Source organism: Macaca fascicularis, chromosome 2 (genome assembly GCF_037993035.2).
Source record: "Macaca fascicularis isolate 582-1 chromosome 2, T2T-MFA8v1.1".
In the NCBI taxonomy this organism is placed as follows: Eukaryota; Metazoa; Chordata; class Mammalia; order Primates; family Cercopithecidae; genus Macaca; species Macaca fascicularis.
The window spans coordinates 92,089,645-92,110,942 of NC_088376.1; the positions used below are offsets into that span (position 1 = coordinate 92,089,645).

The 21,298-nt window shown below is 38.3% G+C and overlaps 1 pseudogene; it reads left to right on the top strand.

The window, feature by feature from the left end:
* Positions 1 to 17,985: 17,985 nt before the first annotated feature.
* LOC102133106 (ralA-binding protein 1 pseudogene) lies at positions 17,986 to 19,976 on the top strand (annotated as a pseudogene).
* The last annotated feature ends 1,322 nt before the right edge of the window (positions 19,977 to 21,298 follow it).

Below are 21,298 nucleotides of genomic sequence, written 5' to 3' on the forward strand. Positions count from 1 at the left end.
ACCATGCAACAGTTTCAGAAACCCTTGCACTCAGTGCTAGGGAAATACCAGATACAGCAAGGAGAACATATAAACAGGCTGGGAGAACAGGGATAGGAAGAATTGCAAGGTATCTAAAGGAATCTCTCAAAGCTGTGAAAGAACAGAATAAAAATAATTCGATTTAAAAATATGTGTGGATTGCTAAGTAAGAACTTTCTCTCTCCATAGTACTATACTGTTGGTAAAACATGGTGGTGGGCATAGCATGGCCATGGCCACTAGGTTATGTTTTTTCATCAAAGGTGCTTAATGTGAGTCTTCAAGGATATTATTTTTTTCCCACCAAAAAAAAAAAATACATTTTAATGTTAAGGAAATATCAAAAATAAGACTCTCTGAATAATGTTTTTATCTGATCTTACTTAAACTCAGCTATTCTATAAAGTGAAGATTATTTATTATTCAGCCATATGTTAACTGATAATCTGTGTATATGAACTATGGTGTTTAGCTTTATTAGTTATTCCTTTGTCCACCAGAAGAAATTCACTTCTAGATTCTTTCCAAAGGATATTTTTGCTATTATCATTACTTTTTTCTCTTGGTTAGGAAAACTTAAGGCCTCTCTTGTGAAACTGTGACATACAGTAATACAGAGAGACTTCTGTGATGCCACTTCAAAGACTCAATCATTTCCATGGAGCAAACACCCTCATTTCCATTTGACAGAACACTTGCTTATACTCCTAAAGAAATTCTTCTTCCTAACAACCTTTCTTACAATAGAACCAGCCTTTCTCTCTGACTGACCTAGTACAGTCAGAACGAGTTTGCTAAAAACAGGTTTTTAAAATTATGGCCACAAATTTTAGTAACAAACTGACACTTCTCAGAGTTTTGCACAAGTTTAAAAATGTGTATCTTTGATTATTCTGCTTTCCCTCCAGTTACAATTGTTTCCTGGAGTCTAATACATGTGGACTTGTATGCTGAATGTCAGCTCAATTGTAGAAAGTTGCTGGAAATTCATTTCTTAAAACATTATACATTCTTTTTCACTTCTTCTAGAATACTAAATGGGCCTAAATCCTTTGTATTCATCTACTGTTAGCTAGAGGCTGGTAGAGGGTTATATTTCTAAGTTTAAAACAACATACTCAGCACATCGAGTGCACCCAGCATTGTTGAACATGACAAATGACAAATGCTGCACATATTTAACTGCGGTGTGATCGTTTTCATTTTTGTTTTTTTCATCAACAGCATTTTGTTTTCATTCGATTATTATCACATTCACTCTTAATATCAATCCTGTGGTTATTCAGTTGGGAATTCTGAAATACATTTGCTATATCACCTGTGGTTTTTAGAACAGTGCTTAACATACAATAGATTCCCACTAAATATATCTAACTGTTTTAATTATTAAAATGAAGAAGAAAATAGAAATGAGGGAAATACATTATTTTGTTGCTGTCAACTTAGTTGAAGATTCTGGATTTTTGTAACAAGTTCAAATCAGGATATACTCTGCGGTGATATGATATACTCTGTTGGGAGTTGTGCTTATTCTTTTCAGGCCTGCAGGCAGAAACACCCACACAAAGAGAGCTCAGCACCCAGCTGTCCATGGGATTTCCCTCTGGGCATTGTAGATGCCCTCTTTCTTCTCCCTCTGCATTTCTCCTACAACGGTGACTCATTTAGAACTATATTAAGGGGCACGCCAACCAGACAACTGCCAAGGATGATATCAGTTGTTAAGGAATGCTAAGGCATCAACAGAGTAAATCAGGAACAGGTGCCATTCAACTCAGCTTTCCACCTGCGCTTGATGAACAAAATGCAAACTGGCATTGCTCTGCCAAGAGGAAATACAAACAACCCTGCTTGATGGTGCCTATCTATTCTATTGAATATTCTGAGGAGCCTGAAATCAGCAATTACAGCTGAAATTTCTGAAATGAAAGAATGCATGGTACAAGGCTATTTAAAGTGAATACATAGTTTATTATCTAACTGTTCAACCCTTTAGTGGAGTTCACAGAAAGTTTTCTGGTTCAGAAAATTGACAAAAACCAAAATCAACAACAACAATAATGACAAAAACAGAAGACAGATCCAGAACTACAGGAAATATTTTTCTTATTTTTCATCTTCAGATGATTGAATCTGCTTAAGTTGGTAGAAGTTCATTTAGTATGTTACCTCTTAGTGTATGATTGTTATTAACAGGAAATCAGTTTCTCCCTTTATCTCTACTGTTGAATAGATAGTTAAATATTTTTGGTTTGAAGGGGAACAATGTATTAGTATGTCTCAGTTTAGTCCTGAACTATTTCTGTCAACTGGATCTCCATTTTTATGGGAATCACTGCTGTGCAAACCTGACTCCCTTTTGTTCTCTGATTCCAGTCCAAATTCATCTTGCACCTTGAGAATATTCACTTTGGGGACTGGCCTTTATTGCTGTGTGTGCTCTCTGCTTTAGCCAACATGAAAAATAAGAGTACCATCCAGGCTGTCATACAAATAATTGATGTTTAGTGGTGGTAACAGGTAGGCTCAGAGGAGAAAATGGTGCCCAGGGGACACAGAGGCCAAGCCCAGCTGGTGTCAGTGACCTGCAGAGAGGGCGACATCCAACATGAGGTAGTGAGGCATCCTCTCAGTTTTCTAGGCAGAGGAGACGTAAATAGCATATGTGAACATTATTACTGGGTGTTTGGCTACAAATTAGAGAAATTTGATAACAGCACCTTAAATCAATAATAGTGTATTTTTGTAACACGCCAAGAAATATGGAGCCAACTAGCTTCTACACTAGTTAACTACTCAATGACATCACAGACCCAGATTTTCCATCTTTGTGTTCTGCAATTTTTAGCATTATGGCTTTCATCCTCATGTCCATACCTCATATTGCAATATGTCAGCTGCTGTTTATATTTCAAATTCATGTCTAAGCCAGGAAGAAGGAAGAAATGGGAGGGCTCACAACAGAGTGTATCTCTTTCCATCAGGATCAGAAGCCTTCCCAGAACCAATTCAGAGTCAACTGACACTTGAGTCACATTGGCTACAGCAGTGTCACATGACCACATTTGGCTATTGAAAAGCTAAGACAGCTGGAAAGAAGTCTGCCATAACTGGCATTGACCAATCAACTGCTCATCCCTGTGAATGTGAGAACATTACTATTCTGAACAAGGTCAGAATTTTGTTAACAAGGGAAAAAGAAAAAAATTGGAGTCAGTAGATAATGAAAAGGACCTGTTATTGCCACATGTCATTGGGGTGGGAGGTAAGTAGCAAGCAAAAGAGGAAGTAAGCAGTGTCCATCATCTTGCAGCTGGGAAGACAGTCTCTGAGAACACACATTAAACATTAATTGGAAGTATTCTAAAGAAAAACATGGACAAGAAGAAAGACTTTTAGAAGGTGGGTGATCCTCTAATCCTAGAATAATATTGGTCACCAAGACTTTGAATATATTAGTTCCTGACTAATATATAACTCAGGCTATAATAGAGAAGATAGAAACAAAAACAATTTTACATGAATGTAAGAGAGGAGGCTCTACTTTTATCCATGGCAGGAATAACAGTAACATTTTTTCCTTTCCATCACATTATTGTCCCCTCTTGAGAATTTTCAGTTTCACTTGGTTTTGAACTTTGAATCCAAAGACTACTGAGAATTTTAAGATATTGAATGGGATACACGTTTGAAGGAGTGGGCTATTTGGGAATCAGTGGAAAGAAAGAGGAAAGATCCATTTATTCTGTTTGTAAATTTGGGATAGGAAATACCAAATTTAGAGGATAAAGAGCAGAGCCAATTTTTTTTTCCTCCTAATATCAGAGTCACTATCTATAAATACATTTTTTATAACTTGGAACTATTGATGAAAAGAATGAATATTTGTGAGTTTGGATATTTGTGGCTGAATTCTTCCATAGTTACATGAGGATGTACATTAATAAAATTAAAAGTTGTTCTGGAACATGAATATTTAATTCAGAATAATTGTACTGATCATCAAGGTTTTTGTTTTACTTTTATCTTCTACTGCCTCAGTTTCTTGCTGCTTTGAGGTGTATTAGTAAAGAACCTCTGTATTGAAAATTACAGAATAACAATTTATGTCTTAAGTACAAAAAAAAAAAAAGGAATGTAGTGCCCAGTATAAATAGAATGTCAATGGTTTGATCCAGGGTTTATTTCTATCTCTCCAGGTCTCACTTCTCTTTTTCCTGTGTTTTGGTTTAATTTTCTCTTCCTTTAGATAGTCACTTCCATGCAGCCATAGAAGATGGCTGTCAGCAGTTCTAGTTTATGCTAGCTATTGATTTGAGAAGAACAGAGTCATACTTTCTCCCAATGTCCCTGTATCACACACATAACAGGGAAGGTTCTGATTGGCCTTGTTTGGATTATGAATCCATCACTGAACCAATAAGCAAGGAGACATGCTATTCTTGTTGAATGAAATCTGGATACTGAACTCATACCTGTGGATAAGGGGTAAGGTGGCAGGGTTGAGCCCATCTGATCCATACCAAAAACAAAACAAAAATTCCCAAAGGGAAGGATACCTGTTAGACAAAAAATAAATAAATAAATAAATAAATAAATAAATAAAAATAATAGCAGCAACAAACAAATGTCTGCTCATAGGGCAAATTAGTATATCATGGACTCTAACACTTAAAAATAGGAAGGCATTGTTTATCTTTTCCCAGACTTGAGAATATAATTGTAATCATAATCATATGTAGGAAAACTTAGATGACATAAAACAGCCTAATTTGGATCATGTTAGTATAATTATAATATCTTCTACTAGCACTGCATGGCACACTGGGCCAGGTATTATATATTTTTCTCCATATAATTCTTAGAGTAATTACATTTTTCACATGAAGAAGTTGGGGTTATAGAGGTCAAGTTCTTAAAGCCACACAGCTAACTAATGGTAGAATTCTACTTTAAAGATCAATTCATTACATAAAAATTAATTATTATTTACTGGTTGAAATCTGTTTATGTTATCTGAGATATCCAAAAGATTCTGAAATTGTCCTATTGTTTTCAAGGATATAAGCTAACAACTAGAAAAATGTTATTTAACAGAAGACTTTGGTTTCCCTCTTTCTTCTATAAACTTTATTTTACATTTTTATTTTATAAACTTAATGTATATCTTTTCTCTAAACTAATAGGAAAAATATTCATCTTCTGAATAATTTAAATGTTCTCACCTACAATACAAAATTAAAAGGTACCATCTTTGAAGGCATATTTACTAAACTTAAGATCAGTCCTTAACTAAATTTTCACAAATTTGAAATCTGTTGAAAGCAAATTAATGTCCTTTTTCTCTATTAAAAAGGCTTAAAAAATTCAGTTTCTTCCTCTATTAGTGTGTGTCCAGAGAAGTGTTAGTAGAATGTTGGTGGGAGATATTTGAAAAGATCTGAAATGAACTTATAAATTAGCTATAAAGAGCTCAGCATTAATCTGTAAGATATTTTGTTTCTTTCAGAGTGCCTTTTTTAGGTCATCATACATCAATCAGTAAACATATTTTGAGTGCCAGCTCAAATACTTTAGGAATTGGTATAGGAGCTGCTAACCCAAGTGAAAATATGAGATCCCTGACTTCAGGGAACTCAGAGCCTAGTATGGGGCACAGGTGAATATAACTAAACAGAGTGTGAGAAGTGTCAGGCAGTGTACACACAATGAGCTCTTTTTACGTTAATGGCCACACAGGAAAGAGTGGCCAAGCATTCTGACCAAGAGTACCAGATAGTTGCTTGACCAGTCTTTCCTTTGGAGGCCCACAGACTCATAAAGGTTGCTTTGCCTGATAAAAGACACAGAAGACATGCTACCATTTGGCTACCAATGTGGAGAACGACTGCCAACTAAGGCCAGACAGGATTATAGGACCACATTTCCTGCAAGAGGAACAGTATTCTGTAGAAGGCCAGGGGCAGGGAAAAGCAGAGCTATTTTACTCATTGGCCTTCTCCTTTCTGACAAGAAATAGTGTTAGTGCCTCTAGAAGACTATTAATAACAATCTCTAATGAGGAAGAAAAAACAGAATCACACATTTTCCTACTGTACTTAGGGAAGCACAATGCTAATACCCTTTTCATAGAAACAGAACTCTCAGAAATACAAAGTACTTTCTTGTTTATGAGAGATTGAGGAAGAGTCATATTTTTTTAACATTATGGTCATGTTTAAAATGACTATTAATTTTATATGTAATATATATTCTTATGTAATTCTATATGTAATATATATTCTTATGTAATAAGAAAAAATTATGCAGGGGAAAGTATCTGACAATGAGTATTTCCAGATATGTTCCAAGACGTTGTTCTCCTCATGTGACTTGCTCCAGAAACATATTTAAGCCCAGCCATAGGAAATTACAGCCACTCCCTCCCTGTTGGATTGGCCCAAATCTCCTTCTAGTTCTTCAGCAAGTCTCCTGATATTCAATTCAGGCCCACCTTTCTCTGAAAACACAAGTGGATGTGCTCACCTGACACCCCTTCTTACAAGTGGTTTTGGTACTTGGAGCCTGTCTCACATACCCCACTGCTGGCAATAGAATGAGAGATGACTTTGCTATGGGAGTTATTCTTCATAGGCATAACCCCTTACTCTTTCTCTCCTTCCTTATGAGACAAATTAGATGGTCAGGTATGAACTGAAGATATCTGATTTCTCCATGATGCTGGTTGAGAGATGGCATTGATAGACTAAATGGCTACAAAGAGTCTGGTTCTCAAAATGATTGAATTCAAACAAACATTCTTTAAAGAAACAAATCAATCTGAGTTTGTGCAGACCCAAGGGTCCTGGTGTCTGCAAAAGCAACTTGCCCATGTTAATCTCCAATTGGTTACAAACAACAAAAAGGTAAGTAAACGTTCTGAGGAAAAAAATAAGCTATTCAGTACTCCCTTTCAAAGTACACAGATAGGATGTGAAGACAACTCTTGCAAAGTACAAAAAACCACTAACCATGAAGGAAAAAAATTCACTGGACTACGTTAAAATTAAGTTTCTGTTGATCAAATGACACCATGAAGGGCGTTAAGAACAAACCACATACTAGAAAAATATATTTGCAAAATACGCAAAGGACTAGTATCCAGAATATATAAAACACCTTCAATAAATCAATCAGTAAAGAGCATCTTTCTGAAAAGAATATCCAAAGAATCAATAAACATATAAAAAGATGTTCACAAAATGTTCACAAAATATGCAAAGGACTAGTATCCAGAATATATAAAACTCCTTCAATAAACCAATCAGTAAAAGATTAATGCAATAAAAAGTGAGTTCGAGACTAAAACAACCTCTTTCTAAAAAGAATATCCAAAGAATCCATAAACATATAAAAAGATGTTCACAAAATATTCTGAAAATATGCAAAGGACTAGTATCCAGAATATATAAAACTCCTTCAATAAACCAATCATTAAAAGATTAACGCAATAAAAAGTGAGTTAGGCCGAGCGCGGTGGCTCACGCCTGTAATCCCAGCACTTTGGGAGGTCGAGGTGGGTGGATCACGAGGTCAGGAGATTGAGACCATCTTGGCTAACACGGTGAAACCCTGTCTCTACTAAAAATACAAAAAATTAGCCGGGCGTGGTGGCAGGCTCCTGTAGTCCCAGCTACTTGGGAGGGAGGCTGAGGCAAGAAAATGGCATGAACCCGAGAGGCGGAGGTTGCAGTGAACCGAGATAGCGCCACTGCACTCCAGCCTGGGCGACAGAGCGAGACTCCGAAAAAAAAAAAAAAAAAAGTGAGTTCAAGACTAAAACAGCCTCTTTCTAAAAAGAATATCCAAAGAATCAGTAAACATATAAAAAGATGTTCAACTTAGTCATATGAGGAATATAAATTAAAACCAAATAAGATATATACCTTACAGAATGTCTAAAACAAAAATGAATAATGTATTGGTGTGGATCTAGGGGAGATATACACACTGTTGATAAGAATCAAAATTGTACAAACACTTTGGAATGCTATTTGGTAGTACCTATTAAAGTTAAAAATAAGCATGCTTATTTGCATGATCTAACATTTCCACTTCTAGAAATGCATCCCACAGAAATGCAGACATACGCACACCAAAAACCATGTGTTAAGAATATCTGTAGCCATATTATTTATGATAGCCCCAAACATCCCCCAAGTCTATGAAAAATAAAGTGAACTTATAAATTGTGGTATATTTACAACAATATGAATAAATTGAACTAATATTGCCAGGTACAAAACAATAATACTAAAATAACCCAAAATGAGAGAAGGTAATCTATGGTAGTGGAAATTAGATAATGATTACCTGTGGGAAGAAGAAAGATCAAACTGATGGGGAGGTGGAGGATAGATATGAATGAGGCTTCTGGGGTGCTGGTAATATTTTATTTTGAGACTTGGGTGGTGATTACAGGGAGTACTTATTCTGTGATAACTCATCTAGCTATATACTTCTTTGTATTTTTTTGTATATATGTTGTACATCAGTAAAAAAGTTTATTTTTAAGAAGTGCATGGAAGTAATTTGACTTCAGTTGTTATTTAAATAATTCCACACAATTCTGCCATTCAAGGCTCACTTGCCAATATGGTTGTGTTTGCAGTGCTGAAAGAACTACCGAAAAAGAGAAGGTCCCTAGAGTTTGACCTGAGGCCACTTGGGACTGTTTGACCTTCAGAGGGAAGGTAATGGTTAGCTATCAAATTAACATCTGTATTTTAAACTTTAACATATAAATTATGCAATATGGCTTAATGACTTTCCTAAATCAAATGGCATGCAATGGCTTGAAAAAGATATGGATGTTGAATCTGTGTAAAATGCAAATTGCTTGACAGTGTTAAAACACATATAATTTTGCTGTGGCATGAAAAATGTCACCATTTCCCAGAACTAAATAGATGAAGGATGTGTGTGATATCAGGGAAATAATTGGGCCCTGGTGGGATTGAGCTATGGACAAGGCAATCAGCCTGCTTCTTAAAATAATTTTTACATCTCCAAGGTAACATCACATAATCAGTGTTGGTTTTTCCATAGCATGTTTAGCATAGCAAAAGTATAAACAGATTGTTCTGGTTTAAGATGAGACATTTAAAAATCTTAAATTGCCATCTACTTCTTTAGCTACAAAATCAGAAATTATTAGAATAAAAAGACTGACTTCAGTGGCTACACATCACTGTTTGGGTCAAGTCATACTGCTCAGCATGAAATACAAGGTTCTGCACCATCTGGTTCCTGCAAACTTCTCCATCTTCCCACCTTCCTCTCTTCCCACTTGATCCTCTCCTAACCCATTTTATAGCCAGCAGTTGCTAACTACTTTTAGTTCCTGCATATTTGCTCCTCCAAACTTCTAGACTTTGTGCATGCTCTTAACTTTCTGGACTGAAAAGCCCTTCCCTAATTATCTCCCTGGAAAATTCCCATTCATCCTTCAAAAACCACTTCAGTCTCAAAGATTAATCATACTTTATTATGACTGCAAATTTCTATGTTTTCATTACTGATCTTATGACACTGTATTTTCCCTCTCTCCTTTGATATGTAGAATTCCTCAAAGATAGGCATAATATTTTATGAATATCTATATACCTTGTTCCAATATCTGGAGCATAGAAAATGTTCAAGAAACAGGAAATGGAAAAATTTGCTGTATCACAAGCAAGTTGCTAAATAAGAAATTCAAATGGCCACCAAGAATATTTAAAATTCTCCAATCTCATTATTATTGAAACAACTGAAAGCTGAAATAATCATATACATTATTTTGTTCCTTAAAGTTCCTTTAAAAGTTTAATTTTTTAAAAAATTATAATTCACAGGCCAATGCACTCAGTGGATATTTGTTATCAAGTGCTTCTTTAACATGTATTAACTTTGACCTATTATGTATGATTAGGTGTCTATTTTCAGGAAACAGTCCAATAACATGGGTCTATATTCAAGCATCAAGATATATTTATAGTGTTATTTATAATAAAGCAAATGAAACTTAAGCAAGGGCCCAATGGTAAGAGGATATTTACATAATGTTGACACTTCTTTACAATGGAACATTGTGCTTTGCAGAGTGTTTAATGACATGGGAAAATGCTTATAATATACAATCACCCTAAAAGGTAGGCTACCAAGTACATATTATATATAGCATTAATTCAATTCCATAAAGAAAACTGCCTATTAAAAGAAAAATATACCAAAAATATAGCAATGGTGGCTCTAGGGAGGAAATATTGTTTCTGTTTCCTAGAGAAAGAGAGAAATTATCTAATAGTCCAGTCATCAGGAGAAAAACTGATCTCCCTGTACCCTCGATTGTGCTTTCTTGTATATAAGTCAAAAACACAAAACAAAACTCTTTTTTATTCAAGTAAACTCTAGATAGGACATGGCTGATTATAAATAATTTTGAAATTAAAAAAAAATTTAACTAGTTTTATATTACTCTCCAGTGACTGGATAACTAAAATTTGTTGCTAAAAGGTGAAGCATTTCCAAGAGAAAGGAAGAAAGGGAATCCTCAAATGTTTCTTACAAATTAGAACCAGGCAGTGGGCCAAACCCTCTCACATATTTCCTTAGTTAACCACCATGGCAATACTACGGAGAAGATATTATCCACAAGTTGGTGGCTTGTCCAAAGTCACCCTAGTGTGTGACAAAGTTGGATTTTGGTCCCGAAACTATCTGCCAAAGAAATTCACATTTTTTTCTATTTGTGATTACCTCTTTAAGCAAAATAACAGTTCCACACAACCTGCTTTAATGAAGAGATAAAAATTATTTGTATTGATTTATGCAATTTGCTTCAAGTTTTTAATTAAATAAATTAAGTTGGCTCTTAGAATCATAATTTACACAAACAGCAAGAAACAAACACCTTGAAAGCAAAGACAGTGTTATAGGTGTTATGAGTTTTCATCCTGATCCCAGCACCAGGTCAGAAGCAACTGTAGGAGCTCAGTAAGAGCTTGCTGAATTGAATTAATTAGATTCTTCAGCAGGAACTTAAATCTTTCCAAGACCAAGTTATCCCAAATTTCAAATTAGGTCAAACTAAATAAATGAGGTTTCACTGTGTTTCCTCATGTACGCTTTTGTATGTACTTTTCCTAACCTTGAGAGTAGGTTTTATTGTCAAAAGACATGTCTCCCTTAAGATTTCAGTGCAGCTATTAAAACCCCTCTTGTTCTATTTTTCTATTTAAAACCCCATCTATTTCTATTTTTCTGCATTTTTCATAGATCTTTTTCTAGATCTAGAAAGATCTTTTTCTAGATCTACAAAAAATACATCTTATTTTAGCAGCAAAGATCAAGGGCTATTGCCTTCTGTCTCTTCTAGAAACACTTCATTGATTTTGTGGCCATTACCACAAACACTATCTTGTCAGGGGCCCCCCAGAACTGACAAAGATTTCAAATAAACAATTCTAGATAAATGTGAGCTTTGAGTGATTGCCTCTTTGAATCATTTTTGGGTTCTGTGCTGCTTTTGATGAAGATTATTAAAATTAAAGCACTGCTGAAGATAAGATTTGGTGGCTAAGTTCTCTTCAGAATCATTAGTTACTTCATTTCTCTAGGCAAACAAAGCTTTAAGGAATATTTCTAAATGGGAAAGGGGAAATGGCATGTTTTCAGCTTCCACTCTGAACCAGGCACTGTGCATACATTTCTTGCATTTGGAATTACAAAAACTCCTATGAGGTAGACACCCCTTTTCTCACATTGCAGATAAAGAAATAGATTCTGAATGTTAAAACAATCACTCAAGGATTCACAGCTGAAAAAAGGTTGAATAGAGTTTCTGAGAGGTTTCTTTGTTCTTAGATACCTTCTCTGCCTCTCCCTGTCCTGCTCTCCATTGCAGGAACTACAATTCCCAGGTTCCTTTGTGGGTTCCAAGGGGTAGGAGGGTTGGGACCTAGAGGAGACTGGAGGCAAGAAGACAAGATAAGCTATTCCTCCCACTTTTTGTTTTGCCTGGGCTAACCTTTCCAGAAGCAGCTCCAGCTCCTTCCTGGCTCCAGGTCTAACTGGTCTAACTATAGTTGTAGCTCCCATTAGATGGTCTCAGCTTCAGGGCTCTGATAACCCACCTCCTTCTTGCCGCATATGCCTAGAAGTTATCATAGCTCCTTGTTCTTGCTAATCTCTGAATTGCCCATACCTGCCTTCTTTTCCATCAGCTCCCTCAGACCTTTCATCAATGGTGTAAACAATTTTCTGCATTACAATTATTTAGAATTAAAAATAGATAAGAAAAAAGAAAACACCTTGGCTGGTTTCTCTGTGACAGATCCTGACTGATAAAGATTCAAATACAAGTCTGTTTGATTCTCATGCCTAGTCCTTTCTATTGGTTCATGATAGCACACTGCCAGAAAAATGGTGATAGGTTTTTTAAAGCATGAATGTGTACTCACACTTTAACATATGACAAGAATTTCTGTCTCTGACTCCAGTTCATGTGTCCCCTAACTACATGGTGTCTCGTCACTTGATGCATTTCTTTCCTTCTTCTTTTTCTTTTATTTTGAACTGGAAACTATTATTAATAGAGCTATGTTCAAAATATGTTTGTGTATAAGTTAGTTCCTGTGGCGTGGGCTAAATTTTGGCAGAGAAGCATAGCAGTTCAAAATGTATGCCATAAAATCATGGATTTTAATGTTTTATTAAGATTCATTTCCCTTTGGCCACCAGTCCTATATTTGTCATACTGTCAGCTGCTGAACCTGAAGCTTTTGCTACGCATTGTGAAAAAGAAGACGACTCAACATTCATAATTGTCTGACCCACACGCAGTCTAAAACTATTTTCTCCAAGCTATAGAAAACTTTCAGGTATGTAAAGCTGCTCCAGTTTCCTGAAACAGATGGGATATTATAACCAACTTGTTAAATAAGCTGGACTCATGGGGGTGCCAGTAAAAACCAACCTTATTTTCCCCCTTTTCCTTCAAAATCACTCACCAGTCTGATTGTTCCCCACTCTTAAGACAATACGTCCTGCAAGTTCCATAGCTTTTTTAGTTACTCTTTTATGATAGAAAGATGCTTCCTTTACTTTTGTACTAAAAAGCCCAATCCACTCCATTCTAATCATCACAAAAATGCTTCCATTAATTAACTTAACACCTATTTACCTGTCAGTATTGTAGGTTCTGCTGTTGCAGTAGTAAATAAATCAGACATAAAACCTTACTTTCATGGAGTTCAAGTTCTGGTGGGGAAATGGCAAATCTGACAAGTAAGCAAAATAGAATATTAGTGATAAGTGCTCAGGGGACTGGATTTTAGATACGTTGAGGAGGAAAGACTTCATTGAGAAGGGGACCTTTCAAAGTTTCCAATACTTCACTCTCAGTGGATGACCTCACTTTCTATTTTCCTGAGGAAATTGAAGCAGCCAGAAGATAACTTCTACAAGCTTCTGCCACTACGTCTACCTATCAACATCTGTGCCACATACTCTGCCTTCTCTCCTGTGAATTTCGAAAAACTCTCCACACTCTTAAATAAATCCAACCCCTCCACTTGTGTGCCAGATCTAATCGCCTCTTGGTTACTCAAAAAGATTACTTCAGTCACTATCCTCTTTCTTTCCTGTGTCATCAATTTTCTCTTGCTCAGTAGCATGTAAACATCTCTTACCTTAAAAATCCTCCTGGAGTTCACTTCTATCTCCAGCATCTACCTTATTTTTTTTTCTTTCTTTCTTTCTTTCTTCCTTCCTTCCTTCCTTCCTTCCTTCCTTCCTTCCTTCCTTCTTTCCTTCTTTCTTTCTTTCTTTCTTTCTTTCTTTCTTTCTTTCTTTCTTTCTTTCTTTCTTTCTTTCTTTCTTTCTTTCTTTCTTTCCTTTCTTCCTTTCTCTCTCTCTCTCTCTCTCTCTCTCTCTCTCTCTCTCTCTCTCTCTCTTTCTTTTTTTGAGACAGAGTCTCACTCTGTCACCCAGCCTGGAGTGCAGTGGCACGATCTCGGGTCACTGCAGCCTCCACCTCCCAGGTTCAAGTGATTCTCCTGCCTCAGCCTCCCTAGTAGCTGGGACTATAGGTGTGTGCCACCACGCCTGGCTAATTTTTGTAATTTTACTGGAGATGGGGTTTCACCATATTGGTCAGGCTGGTCTCGAAATCCTAACCTTAGATGAGCCACCCACCTCAGTCGCTCAAAGTGCTGGGATTACAGGCGTAAGCCACTGCACCTGGCCTTCTTTTTCTTTTAGAGCAAAACTCCTCTCCTTGCCTATATTCTCTACCCTCAACTACTCTCTGCTTGTCTTTACAGACTGATCAAACCTGGTTTTTGTGCCCACCACTTTACAGAAATGGAAAGGTCACCAATGACCTTCATGTTGTTAAGTATAGTGGTTAGTTTTCCATCCTAATCCTACTTCCCCTTCACCACTATGTCATAGAAGCCATCAGTCAGCCGCCTTGGTGCTCTCCTCACTTGGCTTCCAGGACACGATTCTAGCCTGGGTTTTTCTCCATCTCTCTGAAAGCTCCTTCTCAGTCTTCTCTGTTGTTTTTGTTCATCTTCCCATCCTCTAAACATCGGAAGGCCCCCAGTCTGTCTTTGAACCTCTCCTTTTTTTTCTTTCTATTTTTTCCTTGTGACCTCATCCAACTCATGGGTTTTGATACCACTAATATTCTAAAGAATTCCAAATATATACTTCCAGCCTTAAATTACATTCATGAATCACCACCTACTCAGTATTTCCACCCAGATATCTCTAACATAACATGTCAATATCAGAGGTCCCTCACCTCTCACAAAATGTTCCTGTTAAAGTTTTTCTTCCTTCCAACTACAGGACTTTTCCAAGATTGAGCTAGACAAGGAGGAGTGGGAAGATGGCAGAAAAAATCTTCCTCAACCATCATGTACAACATTTGGTACAACATTTTATGATGCATTTTCAAAAAGAAAATCATCAGAGGGTAGAAGATGAGAAACAGAGAAACCAGTAAAGAGGTTATTTCAGTAACTTATGTGAGGAACTAAGGAATATGGGTAGGACAGAAAAAAGTGAACAGGAAGGTGAAGTTTTCAGGCAGTAAATTAGCTGGGACTTGGTGATTAATTGGATGTAAAGAATGAAGGAGTGGGAAATGTCACGATGATTTCATGTCTGACTTAGAAGTCTGGGTGGATATTGGTGACATTGAGATAAGGGACATATGGAAAGTATACGATTTTGGAGAAAGGGGAATAAGAGGCTCAATTTCAGTCATACTAAAAGCTCATGCCTACCAGATATTAAGTAGAAACTGGATAAAGTATTTATATAATTTGAGTACAGATGATTTTTTAAATGTGAAATAGAGTATATGAGAATATGCTCATATACTCTAGAGTACTCTTACATACACATAGAGTATGTGAGAAAATTAGTGTGTACACTAATATGGCCAAAGGCCTGAATTTTGCATTGAACCAAACTAAAGAACCAACAAATACAGAGTGCCTTTATTTTCCACTCCTGATGGAAGATACACCCTTAAAACAAAACAATACATGCCATTCTTAAAACGTTGTCTTTATAGGGCTGGGGGGAAAGGAAGTGGGCTGGTTTGTATAATATTCTGTTGTGAAAATGATGTATGGTGGTTTACCCATGGTTATAACTATTGAACACCCATACAAAGTTTCATGCCCCTCTATAATTGACACCTTTGGATAAACCTGACACCTTCTCTTTATAAATTCCATCCACTGCAACCTCATCTTCCCCGACTCCTGACGATAACAGTATGTATTTAGGGCTATATGTCTTCAAGACAACAGCAGTTTTGGGGGTTTTAGGACCAGTGAAACCACAGGGAGGCTGAGCTGGAGACAGTTTTACATGATGAATCGTTACCAAAATTGTGAGCTAAATTCTGATTGCAAAACCTTTATTACTGTGATGTTACAATGATCCAAAAGAACACGGCTGGATTTTCAGATGACAGGTGGAACATTCAATTTCTGGCTGAAGACAACTCAATTTTGCAGTTATAAATTGTGTAAATTTGATGTGGACATCACCGAAAGGGGATATGTGTGGAACCCCACAAGGTTATTATTACAGTGACGTTTTCTGGCAGTAGACTCACTTTTTGATTAGAATTTAGGAACATATGGAAACCCTCTATAGGGGGTCATCCCCAAACAGAAACTTTCTGAAATTTAATTAGCTTAAATTTACTGAAGGTTTGGGTTTTAATTTTATGGTAAACAACAGCAACATCAAAACCCTCTATAATTTGGCTGCAGCCTCCATTGCCAATCTTAGCTTTGTACTTTCCTTCCTCAAATTCACACTTCACCCAAAGTGTTCTATTTACTGCCCTCTGACCCTGGAGGACATTTTTCTCACCCTGCTCTGTCTTTTCTCCTCTCCTGTGCCTTTTGAAAACCAGCTCAATGTCCAGACTCTTCCATAAAACCCTTCTTGACCCCTATAACTTAAAGTGATTTTTACCTCTTCTGAATTTCTATAGCAAATAGTACAAATATCGGAAAGTTTTTTAAACTTGAAGTTTTTAAAGTTTTTTAAACATTAAGCAAATATTTGAAATATTATGACAATATCTCATAATTGGATTGGAAAGTTTTTTCAGTTGATGAAATTTTATTCACCCTACATTTTTGGGTCTATCAAGACTACCCTCAGCTTTCATGATTTGCTGGAAGAACTCACAGAACCCAGAAAACTGTTATATTCATGGTTGTGGTTTACTGAAGTGAAACGATACAGATACAAATCAGCAAAAGTAAAAGACACATAGGGCAGAGTCCAGAAGAAACCAGGTATGAGAGTATATTCTTTAACAGTGGTGTAGTATAGACAGTACTTAATTCTCCCAGCAACAATGTATGACCATCTGTGCAATGTATTGCCAAACAGAGAAGCTCACTAGAGACTTAGTATCTGTATTAGGGTTCTCTAGAGGGACAGAACTAATGGGATATATATATATATATATATATGTATATGTGTGTGTGTGTGTGTGTGTGTGTGTGTGTGTGTATATATATATATGTGTATATATATATATATACACACACACACACACACACACACACATATACATATACATATATATATATATATATATATATATATATATATATATATAGGCTGAGGAGCAAGGAGAGCAAGTCTGAGTTCCAAAACTGAAGAACTTGGAGTCCAATGTTCGAGGGCAGGAAGCATCCAGCATGGGAGAAAGACGTAGGGTGGGAGGCTAGGCCAGTATTTCTTTTCATATTTTTCTGCCTGCTTATATTCTTTTTCTTTTTCTTCTTTTTTTTTTTTTTTTTTTTTTTGAAATGGAGAGTCTCGCTCTGTTGCCCAAGCTGGACCATGGTCTGCAGTGGCGTGATCTCGGCTCACTGCAACCTCCGCCTCCCGGGTTCAAGCAATTCTCTGGCCTCAGCCTCCCGAGTAGCTGGGACTACAGGAGTGTACCGCCATGCCTGGCTAATTTTTGTATTTTTAGTAGACATGGGCTTTCATCATATTGGCCAGGATGGTCTTGATCTCCTGGCCTCATGAGTGCCTGCCTCCACCTCCCAAAGTGCTGGGATTACAGGCGTAAGCCACTGTGCCCAGCCTCTGCCTGCTTATATTCTAGCCTCGCTGGCAGCTAATTAGATTGTGCCCACCCAGATTAAAGGTGGGTCTGCCTTTCCCAGGGCACTGACTCAAATGTTAAGTTCCTTAGACAACACCCTCACAGACACAACCAGGATAAATACTTTGTGTCCTTCAGTCCGATCAAGTTGACACTCAGTATTCATCATCACAGTATCAAAGAGATTTTTTTGGTGTGGTCAGTCATGGAGGTATGAAGTGCAGCAGGCAGAGTGTGATAGATAGGTAACAGAGAAGACCTTGTCCCTTCCTATCAGGGCATCAGCATGACCGAGTGCTTCCTGCCCCCCACCAGCAGCCCCAGTGAACACCACAGGATGGAGCATGGCAGCAGATTTACCCAGACCCCCAGCTCTGAAGAGATCAGTCCTACTAAGTTTCCTGGATTGTACTGCACTGGCCAGCCCTCACCTCCCCATGACATCCTCCATGAGCCTCCTGATATAGTGCCTGATGATGAGAAAGACCATGGGGGAAAAAAGGGAAAATTTAAGAAAAAGGAAAAGAGGACGGAAGGCTATGCAGCCTTTCAGGAAGATAGCTCTGGAGATGAGGCAGAAAGTCCTTCCAAAATGAAGAGGCCCAAGGGAATCCACGTTTTCAAGAAGCCCAGCTTTTCTAAAAAGAAAGAGGAGGATTTTAAAGGAAAAGAGAAACCCAAAGAAGAAAAGCATAAAGAAGAAAAGCACAAAGAAGAAAAACATAAAGAGAAGAAGTCAAAAGACTTGACAGGAGCTGATGTTGCTAAACAGTGGAAGGAAAAGAAGAAAAAGAAAAAGCCAATTCAGGAGCCAGAGGTGCCTCCGATTGATGTTCCAAATCTCAAACCCATTTTTGGAATTCCTTTGGCTGATGCAATAGAGAGGACCATGATGTATGATGGCATTTGGCTGCTGGTCGTTTTCCGTGAATGTATAGATTGCTTAGAGATGTATGGCATGAAATGCGAAGGTATCTACAGAGTATCAGGAATTAAGTCAAAGGTGGATAAGCTAAAAGCAGCCTATGACCAGGAGGAGTCTACCAGCTTGGAAGAATATGAGCCTAATACTGTAGCCAGTTTGCTGAAGCAGTATTTGTGAGAACTTCCAGAGAACTTGCTTTACTAAAGAGCTTATGCTGAGATTTGAAGAAGCTTATAGGAGGACCACAGAGACTGAGAAAGTTCATGAATACCAGCATTTATTCAAATAACTGCCAGAATGTAACTATCTTCTGATTTCTTGGCTCATTGTGCACATGGACCATGTCATCACAAATGAACTGGAAACAAAAATGAATATACAGAACATTTCTATAGTGCTCAGCCCAACTGTGCAGATCAGCAATGGAGTCCCACATGTGTTTTTCACACATGTGCAAGAACTCTTTGGAAATGCTGTACTAAAGCAAGTGACAAAACCTCTGCGATGGTCTAACATGGCCACAATGCCCATGCTGCCAGAGACCCAGGCAGGCATCAAGGAGGAGATGAGGAGACAGGGTTTTCTTTTGAATTGTTTATATCAATATCTGCAGGGTGGGAAAAAGGATTTATCTAAAGAAGAAAGATTATGGAAAGTCCAAAGAATTTTGACAGCTCTCAAAAGAAAACTGAGAGAAATTTAAAGACAGGAGTGTGAAACCAAGATTGCACAAGAGATAGCCAGTCTTTGAAAAGAGGGTGTTTCCAAAGAAGAGATGAATGAAAATTAAGAATTTATAAATATTCTCCTTGCTTGGGAGAATGAGATTCTGACTGAACAGGAGGAGCTCCTGACCATGGAGCAGTTTCTAGGCAGGCAGATTTCCTCAGAAAAAGAAGAGACATCTGAGGGACGCCTCAGAGTCGAGATTGCTGAAATTCAGAGTCGCCAGCAGCACGGCTGAAGTGAGACTGAGGAGTACTCCTCCGAGAGCGAGAGATAGAGTGAGGATGAGGAGGAGCTGCAGATTATTCTGGAATATTTACAGAGACAGAACAAAGAGCTGGAAACAAAGAACAATCATTTGAATCAAGCAATTCAAGAGGAGTGCGAGGTCATCATGGAGCTGCACGTGCAGCTCCAGCTGCTCCAGATGCAGGGACCCAAGGCTGAGCAGCAGGTGCAGGAGGACCAGGAGGACCAGGAGCCTGAGTGGCGCGGGGTGCTGTCCAGCTGCCCAGAGATGGTGTCCTCTGGCCAAAAGAGGCTAAACGGCAGCCAAAGGCAGGCAAGGAGCTGGTGAAGCCATCACCCAGCAGGGACAGGAGGGAGACGTCCATCTGAGCAGCCTGCGTGGCTGTCTGGAGTCTGCGAAACTGAAAGGACCTGTGCATCTTACTGTAACCCGGGGGCCAGGCTGGCTTTCTTGCCGTACATTCTGTAAAGGTGTCTTCTCTTCTCAGACTCTTCCTCTGTCACACGTCTGACTCCTTCGCATCAGGCTCAGGTTCCATAACAGGACGAAGCAGTGGAAGCGTTGTGGACTTTAGGGACAGATGAGTTTTCCAGATAGTGTCAGTTTATTTGGAGATTAATTTTCTTTGTTAATTTAAAATAATTGTTTTAACCCTTGAGTGGTTTCTTTTTAAATCAGAAATCTTTATCACAGCAGAATCAGGATCTCTTTCTCATTCAAGGGGGGAACCGCACCAGATCAGCACTGCACCTGCTGTGGCCGATGCGAGCTGCGCCCTCTGGGATCTCTGGTACCTTCACACTTGCTTGTGCCTTCCACACCTTCTCGGTGCAAATTCCTGTGAGGGAACTGCCTCCTGTTCTCTGACTGGCCAGAGCGGTGCCTGGTGTGTGTTCCCTGGCCCGCCCTCCTGACTCTCTCCTTCTGCAGTTCTGAACCACAGTCAGTAAGCCCGAGTCACCGGGACGGCCTAGTCTGGCCACAGACAGAGGCTGCCTGTGGAGCCTGCCCACCCGCCCCCAGCAACACAGGCTGGTGGGGAAGAGGCCACCCATTCCCACCGGTTCCTCACTGCAGGGACCAGCAAAGGCCTTCTCACTGGGTTGGTCAAAGGTAGTCACCTTGGCCTGGTGCATCCACAGAGGATTCACAGAAGATGTTGCTCAAACTAGAAACTTTTTAAATGACTGACCTTCCTTAAAAAGAGAATGACTCTGATTGCTTGCTTGGGCTAGAATGTACACGTCTCCTTTCCTGAATAAGCCACATACATGCTTTTAAACAAAAGTTTGAAATTATCCATATTGTCTCAATGAATCTGCTGGTGCACTCCCAATTGACAAGATTGAGCAATAGAAAAATATTCCTTTCCTTTGAGTGATAGCTGTGATTCACCCCACCCCACTTTCTTGTTTCTGGTCCATCTGACGAGATGGATGCTCTCAGGCTTCTGAGAGGCCGGACCCTGGAGGCAACGTGCTGCAGTCACACTCTGTTGAGTGAATAGCACCACAAGACAGGCCAGGCTCGTGGCTTGGAAGACAAACCCCACATGCACTCAAGGGGGAAAAAACAAACCCCACAGGAAAGCTCTCTCCTCCTCCTCTTAGCTAGTATTTATTTTCAGCGCCTGTTTGATGCAGTTTTTAAACCTCTACCTATTGTACTGCTGTGACTCATTGGCCATTGC